The sequence below is a fragment of the Harpia harpyja genome, chromosome 7, assembly GCF_026419915.1.
Source record: "Harpia harpyja isolate bHarHar1 chromosome 7, bHarHar1 primary haplotype, whole genome shotgun sequence".
Lineage (NCBI taxonomy): Eukaryota > Metazoa > Chordata > Aves > Accipitriformes > Accipitridae > Harpia > Harpia harpyja.
The window spans coordinates 50,803,325-50,813,301 of record NC_068946.1 but is presented as its reverse complement, the minus strand read 5'-3'; positions in this window follow the sequence as shown (position 1 = coordinate 50,813,301).

Below are 9,977 nucleotides of genomic sequence, written 5' to 3'. Positions count from 1 at the left end.
CAAAATATGTCTCTCGAGAGCCCTCACTGTGATCAGCATCAAGTATGAGCCCTGCAGTCTGCAACTGCATAGGAGCTCGCTGCTTCCCCACTGCCCATCAACAGCTAAAATGGGAATTTCCATCTGCACCATGAAGATTGGCTCCAGATTGTTTGTATGGAGGGAATGAACTGAGAAACAGGGAAGAAGCCCTCACCTTCTGCTTTCCTGGGAGCAAAGACTTCTCAAAGGTCCTATTTTCTTCTGGCTCACTGGAAATCCTTGAGGGAATGAGGGGAGGAATGATATTAGGAGATTCCCTAACAGCAAACAAAGCAGAAGCACCTCATTGCCTAGGGAAAAGCAGAGAGGGGCCAAGTGGATAAAAGCAGAAATGAATGATCTCCATTCAGCTCTTCTCTTCCCACTAAATAAAGCTGAAATCTGAAAAATTAAATAAAACTGGCTATGTCCCAGGTTTTGGAAGAGGAAGGAGCACAGGTTATGTGCATGTGTTGTTACAAGAAAGCCTTGGATAGAAAAGAGTTTTCTAACAATTTTACCCCCCTCCCAGCCAATCCATGGTTTTAGCAGCAACCCGGGACCTCTGGTGGGCGATAGCCCACTTCCCAGCAGAAAAAACTCTATGGAAACTGTGCACGGTTTTTAATGTTTAATGACATAAAATCAATTGGAAGTGGTTGCTGGCTTCCACAATCAATTTTGGGAGATCTCTCAGAGAACAGGAGAAAGTGGGACAGTTTCCATTAGCCCTGGAAATCTCATCAACAATAGGGAAATGGTTATAAACAACCCTGCATTCCAATAAACATATTAATAACCTTGTCCTCACTGATTTCTCATGTCTCTGTAAGAGGATACAGTTTTGTCACCAGTAAGGTCAATATCTTGGTCTCAATTCCACCCTTTCTTTGCACAGACACAGAAACATCCATGTGGCTGTGAGCCCCTTAGCAGAACGAGCTCTGAACCATGGCTCACGGTTGCTGTCCCATGAGCTGTCTCTGGTCTGGGAATATCTGAGGGGCAGAAATCCCAGGGGGGTAATCCCCCTGTCTGCAGGCTCTGCCCCATAGCGAGAGGCACCTTAGCCAAAATACAGGGTAGGAAGCTGTCCTGCCCTATAGCTGGGTGGGAGTGGGCTCCCCAGGGAAACATGGGGCTCCTCATCCTGGGTGCACGCAGGGGCTAACGCGGCCAAATTCACCCGAACGTTCATGGGTGGTCACACTCAAGGGCTGTTCGGTCAATGAGAAGTTGCCTGCTGATTTTGATGGGCTTTATGCCATTTGCCAAGCTTAATGCTGCATGGCATGAAGTGCCCTTTTTCTGCCCTTGTTTTGCTCAGACTGGGGGATTGTGATGCCTTCTGCTAGATGGAATCTGAAAAAAAAAAAAAAAAGGATATTTTTTTGCATCTTTTAAAAATCCCAGGACTAAGCAAAGTTAGGAACAGCCCTGACTGCAGCTCAATACAAATCAAGGGGCTGTTTTCAAATTTTCCAGGTTCGCTCCAGGACTCCAGCTAAGTGAAGTCAAGGCAGGGTTTGTAATGCACAATTTAGTCAGTGAATTTGTAGATCTCTAAAGGCATGCTTAATTTAATATTGTTTCTAATGGCTATTGTCTTCATGCTTGCCTGTTTCCCCGGTGTTTTTCCCTTTTGTAATTACTTGAATGGGCATTTCCAGGTGCACTGCATATATTAGCAAGCACTTTCATTTTAGTAATGAGTGAGACGCTTTCCGTGTTTATTTCTTCATTGTCCTAATAGTTACTTTATTAAAGGTCCTGATTCTTCTAAAGGAGAAAAATGAACATTTACCACTCGTTTCTACCTCATTTTCCTCTTCTACCTTATGATGCCCTTGAAAACAAAAGAGTTAAATTACTAACTGACCAGGGTTAGACCAGATTTAAATTATCAGAGAAAAGTAAAACTAAAAGGGGATGCTTGGTCAATGCCTGTCCTCACCCCTTACTGGAATGACAAGTAAGCACTTGTTGAACTTAAAGCCATTCCTCTGGTCATCAGGACCTTGGGGCTATTTTAAGCTCTCTTAGGGGTACCTGCAGTGCCCGTTTCCCACACCCCATTACCATCCCTTAGCATTAATGTGCGTTTTCCCACTCCTTGCCCCGCAGCGTGCAGCCTGGGGACTTGTGGGGTGCAGGAGGCCAAGCCTTGCCCGGCCACCCCAGGCTGCCAATTAATGTTGTGGCAGGATTTCAGCATCAGCTGACAACCTTCATCCTGCCGCTGAGCAGCATTTATTATACATGCACAACATCTCTTTGCCACATGCTAGTCTAATTTTCAGATTGGCTCTTTATTAGCATTGTTACAAACGTGGCTCTTCGTCTTCTATTAAATGGTACTGCAGCCACTGTGCTCCCACATGAAGCCTATAAAGAAGCACTTGGTTCATTAAATTACCCTGCAAATGTCAAACTTGCTCTGTATTATTAGCTGTACGTCTTACATCCTCTTTATTAGGATTCTGTGTCTTGAGGGTGCCCTGTGGCGTATAGATTTTTTAAAATACAAACCAGTGTCATTTCGCTGTTTAAAAGAACATTTAATTAAACTGGATTCATTGCTTGTATGGGGCTAGTTAAATGAAAGCTAAATAGAAGGCATATGATTACATGTTATTAAGAACAGCGACTGCTCCAGAGACCAAACTCTTTTAACACAACATTAAGCTGAACTCATTTCATATGCACAGGTTAGCTCTGGCCTGTGAGGAGAACATATTTTGAGAAGATCAGCAGAATGGTTATGGGCACTAAACAGCTTTTAATAAAATGCGTGTTTCAGGGAAGAAACCTTTCCTAAGCTAGACTTATATATGCTAATGACAGAAGTCTAAGCTTCACACTGATTCTAGGTAACCTTTTAATAATTACTGCTTTTATAGTGTCAGATGTAAATGATAAGATTGGCTTTATTTATTATTTCACTAGCTATAAATTAACAAAGGGCCACAATGAGTATAAAAATAAAATTGGAAATATTTTGTAGGCTTGAGTCATTGGTCACATCATTACTTTTTAATGGTTTTCAGGAAAGCAAAAAGTATCATAACAAAAACCTCCATTACACAATTTCCTATTCCCTACTCCATTTAGGTTAACACTGTTGGTTGGATCAGATTTTTTTTAAGAAAAGCACTCACCAAATTTCCTTTCCAGGCATCCTAAGCTGCTTTTTGAAATTCTACCTCACCCATGTCCTTCTCCAACCCCATACCTAAAATTCACCATGGCTGTGAGTCTACAAAGCCTTCAGCAGTGGTGTGGCACTCAGTGGGCAAAAGCTGCTATTTTTTACATGAATCGCAGCCATCTCATTGTACTCTTTCAGCTCCCAGCTGCTCTGAGGTTAAGATTGCCTTTGGTGGTTTGGAGGAGGGATAAGGGTTTGGGCGTGCATCACTACAAGGCACTGGCTGGGTGTCATAGCCCTCTCCCCCCTTCCTTCCTATGCACCCTTCTTGCCTGTTGATTTACCTGTTACTAAGGTTAAAACCACAACAGTGACAAGCTCCAGCTCAACCCCTCTTCAAATCCGCACAAGGACACATCTATTTTCTCTGCTTGCAAGTGAGCACGCACAGCTAGAGCTCCAGAGAGGCAGCTCTCAGCATGAGGTTCATGATTGAAAAGCATTAGGCAATTGAGATCTTGTATCTAAAACTGGAATTACCTGTTTCTTCCAATAAAGTAACTTAAAATCAGGCTTTTTGCCATGGTAGTTAATGGTGGGACCAGTGCTGTGTGTCCCTGGTATGTGTTCCCTGAGCACTCCTGCGTTTCGTGCAAATAATCCATGTCAGCAGTGAGGACATCGCTGTCGGAGGATTTGGCTCACAAACTTCCTCCAAATCACACGGAGAGCACAAGGCAGAAGTTTCTCCCATGTGAATTAGATGCACTCAGGGGTGAGGCTGCACCATCTCCCTCCGGTTTGGCTCCCCTGCCCTCTCTGGAAGGAAGCGCTGATCGCCCCGTTCTGCCTGACTCCTCTGGTTCCAGCAGAAGCTTTATAAATCCCCTGGGCAAGAAGATGCCTAATGACCAGAATAAAAACCCTATATCCTAAAAATGGCTGGACTTGACTCCTCTGCTCAGCATTCCCCTGGGCGGGTGCAGGCAGCTCTGCTTGCTGTTCCCAGCATTCCCAGCATGGTCCCAGGGCACCTTGCTGCTCGGGGCTACAGCCCGAGCCCCTGGGCTCCTCCAAGGGTTTGGGCTGCCGACTGCCGCCACAATACATGTCTCCGATTAATAAACAGAATAACTTTTGCCTGTGCATTAGGCCAGACATGCCTCTCTACCTCTATCTAGGTCAGCGAGAGCCTTGGGAGTGTAGAAGTGTGCTCTGAAAAAAAGAGGAAGAGACCTTCCTATTTTAAGGTTGTTTTAATTGCTTTTCATGCTTTTCAAAACATCTGAGAGGAATCTCTTCCCTGGGAGTGCCACTTCCCCCACTCATACCTTTTCTGGAAAGAACTGGAGATCTCAGCCTCTCCTGTGCCGCAGCCCAGGCACAGCACTGGCTCTGCTTCTCTTGGGGTCCCTCTCTGTCTTCTCAGCGTGTCTACTTTTTAGCTTTCTTTTTTGACTGCAAAAGAAATGGAGCCCTTCCACGCATTGCTAATGCAAGCATGCAGCCATATATACATGAGAAACTGAATTATAGCGAACAAATTGAAACAAATAAGGCAGTCCTGAAGCAACTCTGCCTTCCAAATGGAAGTGTGGTTGTTGGCAGGGTTTAACCCCAGCTGGCAAACAAGCACCATGCAGCCGCTCGCTCACTCCCCCCACGGTGGGATGGGGGAGAGAATTGGAAGAGTGAAATTGAGAAAACTCATGGGCTGAGATAAAGACAGTTTAATAGGTAAAGCAAAAGCTGCGCACACAAGCAAAGCAAACCAAGGAATTCGTTCAGCACTTCCCATGGGCAGGCAGGTGTTCAGCCATCTCCAGGAAAGCAGGGCTCCATCATGCCTGATGGTGACTTGGGAAGGCAAACGCCATCGGTCCCAATGTCCCCCCTTCCTTCTTCTTCCCCCAGCTTTATGTGCTGAGCATGATGTCCTATGGTCTGGGATATCCCTTGGGTCAGTGGGGGTCAGCTGTCCTGGCTGTGTCCCCTCCCAGCTCCTTATGCCCCCCCAGGCTCCTCGCTGGTGGGGTGGGGTGAGAAGCAGAAAAGCCCTTGGCTCTGGGTAAGCACTGCTCAGCAGTAACGAAAACATCCCTGTGTTATCAGCACTGTTTCCAGCACATATCCAAAACATAGCCCCATACTAGCTACTATGAAGAAAATTAACTCTACCCCAGCCAAAACCAGCACAGTTGTCCAGAGGTTGAGCTTATAACTTCTGGGCTTTGAAATAGGCTCTTAAATGGAGACCCTGTGTCTTTTTTGTTCGTTAACACAATCCACTCTTGGGGCACATCGGTACAGCCACGGCTTTGAGGAGAGTTGTAGCCAATATAGTAATGTGCAGGGATGTAATTGGCAATGTTGGAAGGGCTGCTGTGGGCAGATGGGAGCCGAAAAGGCTGTGCGTGTTGTGAGATAGGCTTTTATACCTATTGGCCTGGGAGTCCAAAGCAATGTATGATGAATGACCTTACACAGCCATAAGCCACTTGAACAGTAAAGCATGGCATCTGTGTCCCTTGCTTGGTTACAGGGCAGTTGTACCCTCTCTATAAATCATGCCAGAATGAGGTTTCCCTTAGTAATCTGGGTTAACCTTTCCTGCTGTGTGGGTTAGCTACCCAAGCATTTAAAGCAACTGTTCAGCCGGGTGGCCTGAGGTTCACCTGCAAGGTAAGAAACGCCAGATTTCTCTGGCCACGGTCCTTTGCCTTCCAGCAGACCCTGGTTTCTGCCTTAGAGCAAGTGCTGTCTTTAGGCACAGCCTCAAAGCCTCTGCAAGGTGAGAGGAGGAGTAGCCAGGACCAGACCTGTAGGAACCAGAAATACTGCAAAGTTTGTTCTGCAAAGCCTCTGCCTTTGGCAGAGTACAAGTTTTACTTGGGTTTTTTTTTTTTCAATCATATTTTTTTATCCCCCCATACAATTACCTTCTGCCAGGCATGCAGTGCTAGAGCAGGCCATAGGTACTTGAGTATTTATTTCATAGTTTGCCTTCCGCCCTGGCGGTACGTCCATCTGAGCATCAGTTCACCTGACTTATTTCACGGAAGATCCCAATCTCAGTAATAGCTTCTGATGTGACTGCTGACTCTCAAGCTTTCTTTGGTTTTGTTTTCCAGAAAGCTGTAATTTTAGGCAGCCTTAGTATCTGCTCTCACATTGCAAAACCCAAGAGAACCTCCTTTATATACATGTACAGCAAAAAGCCTTTTACTCAGAATTTGCTTAAAAGTATTATACTAACGCACCACTGCCTGTGTCTTCCCTGGGATAAATGCAGGATGTCAGGGTTCATGTTCCCGTGGGCTGTGCAAGCACTGCTTTCAACAGCCTAATGCTTGTCCTGGGCTTTGATGTCAGTCATTATTACGAAAAAAGAATGAAATTGACGAAGAAGAGATTTAGCGTGTAAAATGGCTAACAATACTTCTGTGCTGTGATGTCTTGTATAGTATCTCCAGTGATGGTCATTTCTGTCTGGGATACAACAAGCTCTAAATGGTTGGACTATCATGGTTGTTTACTTAGTGTTTCTCCAGCTGTGGTTACAGGTGGGGACCTAGGGAAGAGTATCCTATGCACCTTATATACACAGGGCAAGCACATATGATAGTTTTCCTCAATATTTTTCCACCTATTTCAGCTCTGGAAACTCCTGCACTGGACACTGGATGTTCCTCCTCAAAACACTTCTCACCCACTATGTTGTTGTCTTCTCTTGAACCCATGTGAAGCTTTACCATCCATTCCTCTCTCAGGAGAAGTCCCAGAGGTCACCAAGCTGCCATGGGAAGAGCCAACTCCTTCCTCAGGTTTTATAGATCTGAGCAACAGCAGCCATGGGGGAGGCAATTGCTGACAGCAAAGTCATCTGCAATCACTGATCCAAATTTGGATCAAATCCTTACAGTCCTCTTCCATAAATAACTCTCCGTCCTTCACATAAAAAAAAATAATTTGTTATTTATACAACAGATGCACCTAAATAACCACCAACCAAGATGAGGACTCAATTGTGCTAGGCACTATAAAAACAAGCAGTAAACCCCCAAAGAGCTTTTAAAGTAAGGGATTGATAGTTTAGTTCTCCTAGGAAGACTAGTCACTGTGAATCTTTAAAATATATTTCTATGCAGAGCAGAGAAGGTTGTTGCGCTTTCATTCCTTTCAGTGCTTGATAGCACACATAAAGCACCAAACACAAAAGCTAAGTGTGACTGCAACTTGAATCCCAGACATTATATGTGTGCAAATCCTGCCAGAAACATCCACTGACTTCTAAGCAGAAATTTCTTCCTGAATCAGGAAAATGACGAGCTGGGCATCGCTCCTCACTTAAAGTATCAGCCCCACAGTGGTAGATTTGATTGCAACAGGCTTCGTAGAGAGGAGCGATGCCAAATCCTTACCATAAAAGCATACTTCTGACTTCCTGCTATTGCGTTGCATTCATGGACATGCTCAAAACGATCATTTTTAGAGCGGTTTGACTCCTGAGCTTGCCTCAGTGCGCTTTGAAGCAGTTTGTTCTAAGCAAGTCATGTTCACTATCCTAATCTGACATAAAGCCTGATGGAAAAATCTGTGATCGATTATAGCAGCAGGACAAAGAGATATGAGAGGAAAGCAATGCAAAAGAACAGATATCAATCACTGGTTCGCAACCAGCCTAAAGAAGGTAGCTGGTGATATTACTGAATTTGAAGGCAGTGTAGCACATCTTTTTGCTGTTGTAGGTAAACACTCTGAGCTGCAGACTGTTTGTCTTACAGACAGACCGATTTGGTATAAAAAGTGGATTTTGAAGTATAGATTTTGTTGGAAGGGGACAAAATAAACTACTGGTTCGTTACCTTGAAAATGGTGTAGCATGTAATGAGTGTTTGCAGCAGTTTCACAGCTGCTTATTACTGTTATTTTTAAGCTTCTAAGTGTTTTTTATATTTACAATTTTTAATTGATTGAATATGAAAAATATGGTGGAACAAATTTGTATTGAATAAGAAATAGTAGACACGATCAACAAGCTCTTTAATGTTGAGTTAGCTTTTTTCTCATTGCTGGACAAGATCATACTTCAAAGCAAATTAAAGATGTGAAGCCAAATTCTGATTGCAATGCAGGCAACAGAAATCTTCCTGTCAGCCTCCATAAAAGCAGGTGTAAGTTTTCAGTATTAGTCCAGTCCATCCAATTCACATGTCTTTCTGTCTTTATCTAATCTAATACATGGTCGTGAGATAAATTATAGAAGCGTATGATAAATTGCATTGCTATTCATTTTTGGCAAGATCACCAATACTCTGGCCACTAATTCATCTCCGCCAGGATCCATTGTAACATACCAGATCCTTGAAACAGCCTCCAAATAATGTAATTTTGTTTTCTTTAAGAAAACAAAGAAATTATATCTGCTGGCAAATATCTTGCTTACCCTCACCAAAATAAATGATACCTTGTTGCCACCTCTGCAAAATCATGGTTATAAAAATACCAAAATGTATTTATAGCATTAAGAGTCTCAAAGATATTACGTCCTTATATTCTATTTGAGTGGGAAACTATAACATGATTTAGGCTGAGGGATTTCAAAGCGGGAAAGGATGACATGGCTTAGGTTTAGGGATTTCAAAGAGTCATTAATTTGGTTATTTCTATGTTCATTGGTTTTTTTGGCTAGAGACTTGATAATACACATAGAATACACAAAACTGAGTAAAAAAACTGCAATATGCTGTAGTAATTTTTTCTGGTGCTTATTTAGAGCAGTTCACCACTCTTGCACAGACGCACCATCCTGAATCACACCAGTACTACCTTGGACCCACACATTCATGCATCTCTGTTACGTACCATTCATCTCCATCTGGGAGTAAAAGGAGGAATATCCCATTAAAGCAAAAAGGGAAGATAACTTCTTTTCCCTTACACCCATCAGATCCATCCCTGCCTTCCATATGAACTCTGCTGGGTAGCGAAGGCTGGTGGTGAAGTGCCTCTTGATATGCCAGGAAATCATGAAGACTGGAATGTGAGGTTTGGGAGGCATGAGCTAATGAAGGCTGGCTGACTTTGTGAGTTGTAGGAGAGCTCCCCATTGCCACTAGTGTAAAGGAGCACCAGGATGCTGCAAGCAGGTAGGACTGCACCACAAAAGCTAGTTTCAAGCCCATTGATGGTAGACACCCTTGATCCCACCACCAACATGAGCTGTTGGATGTGCCAGGGTGGTGGTGGGCAGTGGGCTTCATCCTGAGCCAGCCCCATGTCCCAGCCCAACGTCCCACCGCTCCACTGCTGAGGAAAAGGGGAAGCAGTAAGCTGATGGCAATTTTGGCCAGAGGAGACATGTTAGCGCCCATGCCCCTGCTCAGTGCCAGCCTGGGTAACTGCTTTCTGCTCCTTGGCATTGCCACTTCCACTGCAGACAGCCCCCTCCTCCTCATCATCCTGCCATAAATTGCTGTGAAACAGTGCCGTGAACCATCCAACAGCTGCTGAATTTCACCCAGGAGGTTGCTGCACCTCAGTGGTAAGGGAAGTGGTTTTGCATATCAAGATTTTAAAGCGATTTGGGGCATGTTGCGATAGAAGACGCTATTGATGTGAAAAGACGATTATTGTATGTACTGCAAAATTCATTACCCACCCCATGAAAACATGAGCGGTGCTTCAAGACAGAGCATGTATTGCAGGATGATGTTAAAACCTGGCCTTGCTGGTGGGAGGGAAAGTTTTCCTGGTGATTTCAGGGAGGTGAAGGCTTCATCCTACACTATTTAGGAGCAATTGAGGC